General features: G+C 37.7%; 7 non-coding genes across 7 annotated transcripts; all 7 read left to right on the forward strand.

Annotated features, from left to right (window-relative positions):
- Positions 1–2,347: 2,347 nt before the first annotated feature.
- Positions 2,348–2,419, forward strand: TRNAQ-UUG (transfer RNA glutamine (anticodon UUG)). The gene has a single exon. It is a non-coding gene; the product is annotated as a tRNA-Gln (tRNA).
- Positions 2,420–4,023: 1,604 nt separating this feature from the next.
- On the forward strand, positions 4,024–4,095 carry TRNAQ-UUG (transfer RNA glutamine (anticodon UUG)). The gene has a single exon. It is a non-coding gene; the product is annotated as a tRNA-Gln (tRNA).
- Positions 4,096–5,740: 1,645 nt separating this feature from the next.
- On the forward strand, positions 5,741–5,812 carry TRNAQ-UUG (transfer RNA glutamine (anticodon UUG)). Its single transcript has one exon. It is a non-coding gene; the product is annotated as a tRNA-Gln (tRNA).
- Positions 5,813–7,457: 1,645 nt separating this feature from the next.
- On the forward strand, positions 7,458–7,529 carry TRNAQ-UUG (transfer RNA glutamine (anticodon UUG)). Its single transcript has one exon. It is a non-coding gene; the product is annotated as a tRNA-Gln (tRNA).
- Positions 7,530–9,174: 1,645 nt separating this feature from the next.
- On the forward strand, positions 9,175–9,246 carry TRNAQ-UUG (transfer RNA glutamine (anticodon UUG)). The gene has a single exon. It is a non-coding gene; the product is annotated as a tRNA-Gln (tRNA).
- An 873-nt stretch (positions 9,247–10,119) lies between these two features.
- On the forward strand, positions 10,120–10,206 carry TRNAS-UGA (transfer RNA serine (anticodon UGA)). Its single transcript has one exon. It is a non-coding gene; the product is annotated as a tRNA-Ser (tRNA).
- Positions 10,207–10,860: 654 nt separating this feature from the next.
- TRNAQ-UUG (transfer RNA glutamine (anticodon UUG)) lies at positions 10,861–10,932 on the forward strand. Its single transcript has one exon. It is a non-coding gene; the product is annotated as a tRNA-Gln (tRNA).
- Positions 10,933–12,124: the final 1,192 nt, after the last annotated feature.

Consider the following 12,124-nt stretch of genomic DNA (forward strand, 5'->3'; position numbering starts at 1 on the left):
TGTTTAAAATAACTTTTTAACCTTTTATCTTTGTTGTTCAATTTGCATGTTTACTAGTCTATTACCCATGACAGTGATCTGTGATGGAGCGAGATTCTACGACCAAACTGACGTTATCTTTGACTGTTCTTTAGATAATCTATTCTGGAGCAACATTACATGTGCGACTTGCCGCTAATCAAAAGAAGCACCGTGGGTGCCATCAGGTAAGAGGTTTTTCTCTCGATCTTGTCCAGCAGCCACAGACCGCTGTCCTGGCTAATGGACTGGGACATGCACTTTGATTTGCACAAACCTTAAATTATCTCTCAGATGAAGCCTTTTACCATGCAATGCTAATCTTTATCGACTACTGGATGAACAGTTTTCTAACAGTATAAGTTTTGCAATTTATTTTTTTCACACTTTTTCCAAGTAACAGATACAGCAATCTTTTTACTAGCCACTTTTCATCAACATTTCAAACTGCGCTAGCTGTGATATCGTGGAAATGTTGGTAAATTTGTGGAATGAAAGGTTATAAGATATCAATTTACCATTGTGTATGATTGCAGATTTGCACTGCAGCTTTGGAGCCTGTTTTCGCCATCGTTCACGATTTCATATGCTTTATTCAGCAAAACAAGCCGCAGCCATGATTGCGTCATCGTTGGTTCCATGGTGTAATGGTTAGCACTCGAGACTTTGAATCCAGTGATCTGAGTTCAAATCTCAGTAGAACCTGTGCATACATTTCGATTTTTCCATCTGCACTCAGATCGACGATGCCCAATGTTTATGATGAAACAAGCAATTTAAAATACACATAATAAAAGACAAAAAAAGAGTTCAAGGATTCATGGAATACCATGGTCAAAGCTGTCAATCAAGTATGATTAGCAAAAATTAAAATTGTCTATGTCATACCAAGCAATCTCATACTCTGTGACTTGAGTCAATATTCACATAACACTCTTTACAAGTGGGTGAATCTGACAAGGATTTGAAGCCAAAATGGCTTCAGGAAGTGTTTTTGATTTTTCTCTATGCCATCTTTTCTTGTGTTATCCAGAATTTCCTAAAGTGCCTTATAAACATTTTTGGTGGTGTTTTTCTAAAAATTCTTTTCGGCGTCTTTTGAATGTGTTTTGTGGCTTTTTCTGTAGCACACAAAAGTCAATCAGGACCCTTTATAGGGTCTTTCGAACCTTACCCTTGACTTGTATTATAGGTATGGAGCTGTTCAAAGTGAAAAACAGCTGAAGATTGATATGGTAATTTCAGTTAACCGCTGGACATTTTTGGAAACTTGAGATGGTTAATAGACGCTCCAAAGCCTGATCAAATGAACATCAAGTCTTTTTTACTTGGAAATGATTATGTTCAGTCTTCTCAGCATTTTCGGATTATTTTTAAGGATGTTTTTGGAGCTGACTGACTCCAAATCCACATTATGAAGAGGGAAAAGCTTTAAACTGTGAATGGTTCCCATTGATGATGACTTTAAATCAGATTTTTGCATTTTACTGAGACCTTGTATTTTCTTTTCATTTTCTGAGATGTCTTCCAGAGGGTTGATCACTGAGTGTGATCATGGTGCTATTAGAAAACATGTGTGAAGCTCATAACAGCTTGACGTCCGAGTAGTCGTGGCCGATTGGTAAGGCGATGGCCTTGATATCCATTGGGGTCTCACCACGCATGTTCAAATCCTGCCGACTACGTCTATGTTTCAATAACTTTTTGACCTTTTATCTTTGTTGTTCAATTTGCATGTTTACTAGTCTATTCCCAATGACAGTGATCTGTGATGGAGCGAGTTTCTAGGACCAAACTGACTTTATCTTTGACAGTTCTTTAGATAATCTATTCTGGAGCAACATTACATGTGCGACTTGCCACTAATCAAAAGAAGCACTGTGGGTGCCATCAGGTAAGAGGTTTTTCTCTTGATCTTGTCCAGCAGCCACAGACCGCTGTCCTGGCTAATGGACTGGCTGATTTGCACAAACCTTAAATTATCTCTCAGATGAAGCCTTTTACCATGCAATGCTAATCTTTATCGACTACTGGATGAACAGTTTCCTAACAGTATAAGTTTTGCAATTTATTTTTTTCACACTTTTTCCAAATAACAGATACAGCATTCTTTTTACTAGCCACTTTTCATCAACATTTCAAACTGTCCTAGCTGTGATATCGTGGAAATGTTGGTAAATTTGTGGAATGAAAGGTTATAAGATATCAATTTACCATTGTGTATGATTGCAAATTTGCACTGCAACTTTGGAGCCTGTTTTCGCCATCATTCACGATTTCATATGCTTTATTCAGCAAAACAAGCCGCAGCCATGATTGCATCATGGTTGGTTCCATGGTGTAGTGGTTAGCACGCTGGACTTTGAATCCAGAGATCTGAGTTCAAATCTCAGTAGAACCTGAGCACACATTTCGATTTTTCCATTTGCACTCAGATCGACGATGCCCAATGACAAAAAAAGAGTTCAAGGATTCATGGAATACCATGGTCAAAGCTGTCAATCAAGTAGGATTAGCAAAATTTAAAATTGTCCATGTCACTCATTGTCAATGTCATACCAAGTAATCTCATAATTTGTGACTTGAGTCAATATTCACATAACATTCTTTACAAGTGGGTGAATCTGACAAGGATTTGAAGCCAAAATGGCTTCAGGAAGTGTTTTTGATTTTTCTCTAAGACATCTTTTCTTGTGTTTTCCAGAATTTCCTAAAGTGCCTTATAAACATTTTTGGTGGTGTTTTTCTAAAAATTCTTTTCGGCGTCTTTTGAATGTGTTTTGTGGCTTTTTTTGTAGCACACAAAAGTCAATCAGGACCCTTTATAGGGTCTTTCGAACCTTACCGTTGACTTGTATTATAGGTATGGAGCTGTTCAAAGTGAAAAACATCTGAAGATTGATATGGTAATTTCAGTTAACCGCTGGACATTTTTGGAAACTTGAGATGGTTAATAGATGCTCCAAAGCCTGATCAAATGAACATCAAGTCTTTTTTACTTGGAAATGATTATGTTCAGTCTTCTCAGCATTTTCGGATTATTTTTAAGGATGTTTTTGGAGCTGACTGACTCCAAATCCACATTATGAAGAGGGAAAAGCTTTAAACTGTGAATGGTTCCCATTGATGATGACTTTAAATCAGATTTTTGCATTTTACTGAGACCTTGTATTTTCTTTTCATTTTCTGAGATGTCTTCCAGAGGGTTGATCACTGAGCTTGATCATGGTGCTATTAGAAAACGTGTGTGAAACTCATAACAGCTTGACGTCTGAGTAGTCGTGGCCGAGTGGTTAAGGCGATGGGCTAGAAATCCATTGGGGTCTCCCCGCGCAGGTGCAAATCCTGACGTCTATGTTTCAATAACTTTTTGACCTTTTATCTTTGTTGTTCAATTTGCATGTTTACTAGTCTATTCCCCATGACAGTGATCTGTGATGGAGCGAGTTTCTAGGACCAAACTGACTTTATATTTGACTGTTCTTTAGATAATCTATTCTGGAGCAACATTACATGTGCGACTTGCCGCTAATCAAAAGAAGCATCGTGGGTGCCATCAGGTAAGAGGTTTTTCTCTTGATCTTGTCCAGCAGCCACAGACCGCTGTCCTGGCTAATATACTGGGACATGCACTTTGATTTGCACAAACCTTAAATTATCTCTCAGATGAAGCCTTTTACAATGCAATGCTAATCTTTATCGACTACTGGATGAACAGTTTTCTAACAGTATAAGTTTTGCAATTTATTTTTTTCACACTTTTTCCAAGTAACAGATACAGCAATCTTTTTACTAGCCACTTTTCATCAACATTTCAAACTGCGCTAGCTGTGATATCGTGGAAATGTTGGTAAATTTGTGGAATGAAAGGTTATAAGATATCAATTTATCATTGTGTATGATTGCAGATTTGCACTGCAGCTTTGGAGCCTGTTTTCGCCATCGTTCACAATTTCATATGCTTTATTCAGCACAACAAGCCGCAGCCATGACTGAGTCATGGTTGGTTCCATGGTGTAATTGTTAGCACTCTGGACTTTGAATCCAGTCATCTGAGTTCAAATCTCAGTGGAACCCGGGCACACATTTCAATTTTTCCATGTGCACTCAGATCGACGATGCCCAATGTTTATGATGAAACAAGCAATTTAAAATCCACATAATAAAAGACAAAAAAAGAGTTCAAAGATTCATGGAATACCATCATCAAAGCCGTCAATCAAGTAGGATTAGCAAAAATTAAAATTGTCTATATCACTCATTGTCTATGTCATACCAAGTAATCTCATACTCTGTGACTTGAGTCAATATTCACATAACATTCTTTACAAGTGGGTGAATCTGACAAGGATTTGAAGCCAAAATGGCTTCAGGAAGTGTTTTTGATTTTTCTCTAAGCCATCTTTTCTTGTGTTTTCCAGAATTTCCTAAAGTGCCTTATAAACATTTTTGGTGGTGTTTTTCTAAAAATTATTTTCGGCGTCTTTTGAATGTGTTTTGTGGCTTTTTTTGTAGCACACAAAAGTCAATCAGGACCCTTTATAGGGTCTTTCGAACCTTACCGTTGACTTGTATTATAGGTATGGAGCTGTTCAAAGTGAAAAACATCTGAAGATTGATATGGTAATTTCAGTTAACCGCTGGACATTTTTGGAAACTTGAGATGGTTAATAGATGCTCCAAAGCCTGATCAAATGAACATCAAGTCTTTTTTACTTGGAAATGATTATGTTCAGTCTTCTCAGCATTTTCGGATTATTTTTAAGGATGTTTTTGGAGCTGACTGACTCCAAATCCACATTATGAAGAGGGAAAAGCTTTAAACTGTGAATGGTTCCCATTGATGATGACTTTAAATCAGATTTTTGCATTTTACTGAGACCTTGTATTTTCTTTTCATTTTCTGAGATGTCTTCCAGAGGGTTGATCACTGAGCTTGATCATGGTGCTATTAGAAAACGTGTGTGAAACTCATAACAGCTTGACGTCTGAGTAGTCGTGGCCGAGTGGTTAAGGCGATGGGCTAGAAATCCATTGGGGTCTCCCCGCGCATGTGCAAATCCTGCCATCTATGTTTCAATAACTTTTTGACCTTTTATCTTTGTTGTTCAATTTGCATGTTTACTAGTCTATTCCCCATGACAGTGATCTGTGATGGAGCGAGTTTCTAGGACCAAACTGACTTTATATTTGACTGTTCTTTAGATAATCTATTCTGGAGCAACATTACATGTGCGACTTGCCGCTAATCAAAAGAAGCATCGTGGGTGCCATCAGGTAAGAGGTTTTTCTCTTGATCTTGTCCAGCAGCCACAGACCGCTGTCCTGGCTAATATACTGGGACATGCACTTTGATTTGCACAAACCTTAAATTATCTCTCAGATGAAGCCTTTTACAATGCAATGCTAATCTTTATCGACTACTGGATGAACAGTTTTCTAACAGTATAAGTTTTGCAATTTATTTTTTTCACACTTTTTCCAAGTAACAGATACAGCAATCTTTTTACTAGCCACTTTTCATCAACATTTCAAACTGCGCTAGCTGTGATATCGTGGAAATGTTGGTAAATTTGTGGAATGAAAGGTTATAAGATATCAATTTATCATTGTGTATGATTGCAGATTTGCACTGCAGCTTTGGAGCCTGTTTTCGCCATCGTTCACAATTTCATATGCTTTATTCAGCACAACAAGCCGCAGCCATGACTGAGTCATGGTTGGTTCCATGGTGTAATTGTTAGCACTCTGGACTTTGAATCCAGTCATCTGAGTTCAAATCTCAGTGGAACCCGGGCACACATTTCAATTTTTCCATGTGCACTCAGATCGACGATGCCCAATGTTTATGATGAAACAAGCAATTTAAAATCCACATAATAAAAGACAAAAAAAGAGTTCAAAGATTCATGGAATACCATCATCAAAGCCGTCAATCAAGTAGGATTAGCAAAAATTAAAATTGTCTATATCACTCATTGTCTATGTCATACCAAGTAATCTCATACTCTGTGACTTGAGTCAATATTCACATAACATTCTTTACAAGTGGGTGAATCTGACAAGGATTTGAAGCCAAAATGGCTTCAGGAAGTGTTTTTGATTTTTCTCTAAGCCATCTTTTCTTGTGTTTTCCAGAATTTCCTAAAGTGCCTTATAAACATTTTTGGTGGTGTTTTTCTAAAAATTATTTTCGGCGTCTTTTGAATGTGTTTTGTGGCTTTTTTTGTAGCACACAAAAGTCAATCAGGACCCTTTATAGGGTCTTTCGAACCTTACCGTTGACTTGTATTATAGGTATGGAGCTGTTCAAAGTGAAAAACATCTGAAGATTGATATGGTAATTTCAGTTAACCGCTGGACATTTTTGGAAACTTGAGATGGTTAATAGATGCTCCAAAGCCTGATCAAATGAACATCAAGTCTTTTTTACTTGGAAATGATTATGTTCAGTCTTCTCAGCATTTTCGGATTATTTTTAAGGATGTTTTTGGAGCTGACTGACTCCAAATCCACATTATGAAGAGGGAAAAGCTTTAAACTGTGAATGGTTCCCATTGATGATGACTTTAAATCAGATTTTTGCATTTTACTGAGACCTTGTATTTTCTTTTCATTTTCTGAGATGTCTTCCAGAGGGTTGATCACTGAGCTTGATCATGGTGCTATTAGAAAACGTGTGTGAAACTCATAACAGCTTGACGTCTGAGTAGTCGTGGCCGAGTGGTTAAGGCGATGGGCTAGAAATCCATTGGGGTCTCCCCGCGCAGGTGCAAATCCTGCCATCTATGTTTCAATAACTTTTTGACCTTTTATCTTTGTTGTTCAATTTGCATGTTTACTAGTCTATTCCCCATGACAGTGATCTGTGATGGAGCGAGTTTCTAGGACCAAACTGACTTTATATTTGACTGTTCTTTAGATAATCTATTCTGGAGCAACATTACATGTGCGACTTGCCGCTAATCAAAAGAAGCATCGTGGGTGCCATCAGGTAAGAGGTTTTTCTCTTGATCTTGTCCAGCAGCCACAGACCGCTGTCCTGGCTAATATACTGGGACATGCACTTTGATTTGCACAAACCTTAAATTATCTCTCAGATGAAGCCTTTTACAATGCAATGCTAATCTTTATCGACTACTGGATGAACAGTTTTCTAACAGTATAAGTTTTGCAATTTATTTTTTTCACACTTTTTCCAAGTAACAGATACAGCAATCTTTTTACTAGCCACTTTTCATCAACATTTCAAACTGCGCTAGCTGTGATATCGTGGAAATGTTGGTAAATTTGTGGAATGAAAGGTTATAAGATATCAATTTATCATTGTGTATGATTGCAGATTTGCACTGCAGCTTTGGAGCCTGTTTTCGCCATCGTTCACAATTTCATATGCTTTATTCAGCACAACAAGCCGCAGCCATGACTGAGTCATGGTTGGTTCCATGGTGTAATTGTTAGCACTCTGGACTTTGAATCCAGTGATCTGAGTTCAAATCTCAGTGGAACCTGGGCACACATTTCAATTTTTCCATGTGCACTCAGATCGACGATGCCCAATGTTTATGATGAAACAAGCAATTTAAAATCCACATAATAAAAGACAAAAAAAGAGTTCAAGGATTCATGGAATACCATGATCAAAGCTGTCAATCAAGTAGGATTAGCAAAAATTAAAATTGTCTATATCACTCATTGTCTATGTCATACCAAGCAATCTCATACTCTGTGACTTGAGTCAATATTCACATAACACTCTTTCCAAGTGGGTGAATCTGACAAGGATTTGAAGCCAAAATGGCTTCAGGAAGTGTTTTTGATTTTTCTCTAAGCCATCTTTTCTTGTGTTTTCCAGAATTTCCTAAAGTGCCTTATAAACATTTTTGGTGGTGTTTTTCTAAAAATTCTTTTCGGTGTCTTTTGAATGTGTTTTGTGGCTTTTTTTGTAGCACACAAAAGTCAATCAGGACCCTTTATAGGGTCTTTCGAACCTTACCGTTGACTTGTATTATAGGTATGGAGCTGTTCTAAGTGAAAAACATCTGAAGATTGATATGGTAATTTCAGTTAACCACTGGACATTTTTGGAAACTTGAGATGGTTAATAGACGCTCCAAAGCCTGATCAAATGAACATCAAGTCTTTTTTACTTGGAAATGATTATGTTCAGTCTTCTCAGCATTTTCGTATTATTTTTAAGGATGTTTTTGGAGCTGACTGACTCCAAATCCACATTATGAAGAGGGAAAAGCATTAAACTGTGAATGGTTCCCATTGATGATGACTTTAAATCAGATTTTTGCATTTTACTGAGACCTTGTATTTTCTTTTCTTTTTCTGAGATGTCTTCCAGAGGGTTGATCACTGAGCTTTATCATGGTGCTATTAGAAAACGTGTGTGAAACGCATAACAGCTTGACGTCTGAGTAGTCGTGGCCGAGTGGTTAAGGCGATGGGCTAGAAATCCATTGGGGTCTCCCCGCGCAGGTGCAAATCCTGCCGTCTATGTTTCAATAACTTTTTGACCTTTTATCTTTGTTGTTCAATTTGCATGTTTACTAGTCTATTCCCCATGACAGTGATCTGTGATGGAGCGAGTTTCTAGGACCAAACTGACTTTATATTTGACTGTTCTTTAGATAATCTATTCTGGAGCAACATTACATGTGAGACTTGCCGCTAATCAAAAGAAGCATCGTGGGTGCCATCAGGTAAGAGGTTTTTCTCTTGATCTTGTCCAGCAGCCACAGACCGCTGTCCTGGCTAATGGACTGGGACATGCACTTTGATTTGCACAAACCTTAAATTATCTCTCAGATGAAGCCTTTTACCATGCAATGCTAATCTTTATCGACTACTGGATGAACAGTTTTCTAACAGTATAAGTTTTGCAATTTATTTTTTTCACACTTTTTCCAAGTAACAGATACAGCAATCTTTTTATTAGCCACTTTTCATCAACATTTCAAACTGTCCTAGCTGTGATATCGTGGAAATGTTGGTAAATTTGTGGAATGAAAGGTTATAAGATATCAATTTACCATTGTGTATGATTGCAGATTTGCACTGCAGCTTTGGAGCCTGTTTTCGCCATCGTTCACGATTTCATATGCTTTATTCAGCACAACAAGCCGCAGCCATGACTATGTCATGGTTGGTTCCATGGTGTAATGGTTAGCACTCTGGACTTTGAATCCAGTGATCTGAGTTCAAATCTCAGTGGAACCTGCGCACACATTTCAATTTTTCCATCTGCTCTCAGATCGACGATTCCCAATGTTTATGATGAAACAAGCAATTTAAAATCCACATAATAAAAAGACAACAAAAGAGTTCAAGGATTCATGGTCAAAGCTGTCAATATCAATCATTGTCTATGTCATACCAAGCAATCTCATACTCTGTGACTTGAGTCAATATTCACATAACACTCTTTCCAAGTGGGTGAATCTGACAAGGATTTGAAGCCAAAATGGCTTCAGGAAGTGTTTTTGATTTTTCTCTAAGCCATCTTTTCTTGTGTTTTCCAGAATTTCCTAAAGTGCCTAATAAACATTTTTGGTGGTGCTTTTCTAAAAATTCTTTTCGGCGTCTTTTGAATGTGTTTTGTGGCTTTTTTTGTAGCACACAAAAGTCAATCAGGACCCTTTATAGGGTCTTTCGAACCTTACCCTTGACTTGTATTATAGGTATGGAGCTGTTCAAAGTGAAAAACATCTGAAGATTGATATGGTAATTTCAGTTAACCGCTGGACATTTTTGGAAACTTGAGATGGTTAATAGATGCTCCAAAGCCTGATCAAATGAACATCAAGTCTTTTTTACTTGGAAATGATTATGTTCAGTCTTCTCAGCATTTTTGGATTATTTTTAAGGATGTTTTTGGAGCTGACTGACTCCAAATCCACATTATGAAGAGGGAAAAGCTTTAAACTGCGAATGTTTCCAATTGATGATGACTTTAAATCAGATTTTTGCATTTTACTGAGACCTTGTATTTTCTTTTCATTTTCTGAGATGTCTTCCAGAGGGTTGATCACTGAGCGTGATCATGGTGCTATTAGAAAACATGTGTGAAGCTCATAACAGCTTGACGTCCGAGTAGTCGTGGCCGAGTGGTTAAGGCGATGGACTTGAAGTCCATTGCCGCGCAATCTCCCCGCGCAGGTTCAAATCCTGTTGACTACGTCTATGTTTCAATATCTTTTTGAACTTTTATCTTTGTTGTTCAATTTGCATGTTTACTAGTCTATTCCCCATGACAGTGATCTGTGATGGAGCGAGTTTCCAGGACCAAACTGACTTTATCGTTGACTGTTCTTTAGATAATCTATTCTGGAGCAACATTACATGTGCGACTTGTCGCTAATCAAAAGAAGCACCGTGGGTGCCATCAGGTAAGAGGTTTTTCTCTTGATCTTGTCCAGCAGCCACAGACCGCTGTCCTGGCTAATGGACTGGGACATGCACTTTGATTTGTACAAACCTTAAATTATCTCTCAGATGAAGCCTTTTACCATGCAATGCTAATCTTTATCGACTACTGGATGAACAGTTTTCTAACAGTATAAGTTTTGCAATTTATTTTTTTCACACTTTTTCCAAGTAACAGATACAGCAATCTTTTTACTAGCCACTTTTCATCAACATTTCAAACTGCGCTAGCTGTGATATCGTGGAAATGTTGGTAAATTTGTGGAATGAAAGGTTATAAGATATCAATTTATCATTGTGTATGATTGCAGATTTGCACTGCAGCTTTGGAGCCTGTTTTCGCCATCGTTCACGATTTCATATGCTTTATTCAGCACAACAAGCCGCAGCCATGACTGAGTCATGGTTGGTTGCATGGTGTAATTGTTAGCACTCTGGACTTTGAATCCAGTGGTCTGAGTTCAAATCTCAGTGGAACCTGGGCACACATTTTAATTTTTCCATGTGCACTCAGATCGACGATGCCCAATGTTTATGATGAAACAAGCAATTTAAAATCCACATAATAAAAGACAAAAAAAGAGTTCAAGGATTCATGGAATACCATGATCAAAGCTGTCAATCAAGTAGGATTAGCAAAAATTAAAATTGTCTATATCACTCATTGTCTATGTCATACCAAGCAATCTCATACTCTGTGACTTGAGTCAATATTCACATAACACTCTTTCCAAGTGGGTGAATCTGACAAGGATTTGAAGCCAAAATGGCTTCAGGAAGTGTTTTTGATTTTTCTCTAAGCCATCTTTTCTTGTGTTTTCCAGAATTTCCTAAAGTGCCTTATAAACATTTTTGGTGGTGTTTTTCTAAAAATTCTTTTCGGCGTCTTTTGAATGTGTTTTGTGGCTTTTTTTGTAGCACACAAAAGTCAATCAGGACCCTTTATAGGGTCTTTCGAACCTTACCGTTGACTTGTATTATAGGTATGGAGCTGTTCAAAGTGAAAAATATCTGAAGATTGATATGGTAATTTCAGTTAACCGCTGGACATTTTTGGAAACTTGAGATGGTTAATAGACGCTCCAAAGCCTGATCAAATGAACATCAAGTCTTTTATTACTTGGAAATGATTATATCCAGTCTTCTCAGCATTTTCGTATTATTTTTAAGGATGTTTTTGGAGCTGACTGACTCCAAATCCACATTATGAAGAGGGAAAAGCATTAAACTGTGAATGGTTCCCATTGATGATGACTTTAAATCAGATTTTTGCATTTTACTGAGACCTTGTATTTTCTTTTCTTTTTCTGAGATGTCTTCCAGAGGGTTGATCACTGAGCTTTATCATGGTGCTATTAGAAAACGTGTGTGAAACTCATAACAGCTTGACGTCTGAGTAGTCGTGGCCAAGTGGTTAAGGCGATGGGCTAGAAATCCATTGGGGTCTCCCCGCGCAGGTGCAAATCCTGCCGTCTATGTTTCAATAACTTTTTGACCTTTTATCTTTGTTGTTCAATTTGCATGTTTACTAGTCTATTCCCCATGACAGTGATCTGTGATGGAGCGAGTTTCTAGGACCAAACTGACTTTATATTTGACTGTTCTTTAGATAATCTATTCTGGAGCAACATTACATGTGCGACTTGTCGCCAATCAAAAGAAGCACCGTGGG

Source organism: Dendrobates tinctorius, unplaced genomic scaffold (genome assembly GCF_039654945.1).
Source record: "Dendrobates tinctorius isolate UK_male_01 unplaced genomic scaffold, ASM3965494v1 ptg000048l, whole genome shotgun sequence".
Taxonomy (NCBI): domain Eukaryota; kingdom Metazoa; phylum Chordata; class Amphibia; order Anura; family Dendrobatidae; genus Dendrobates; species Dendrobates tinctorius.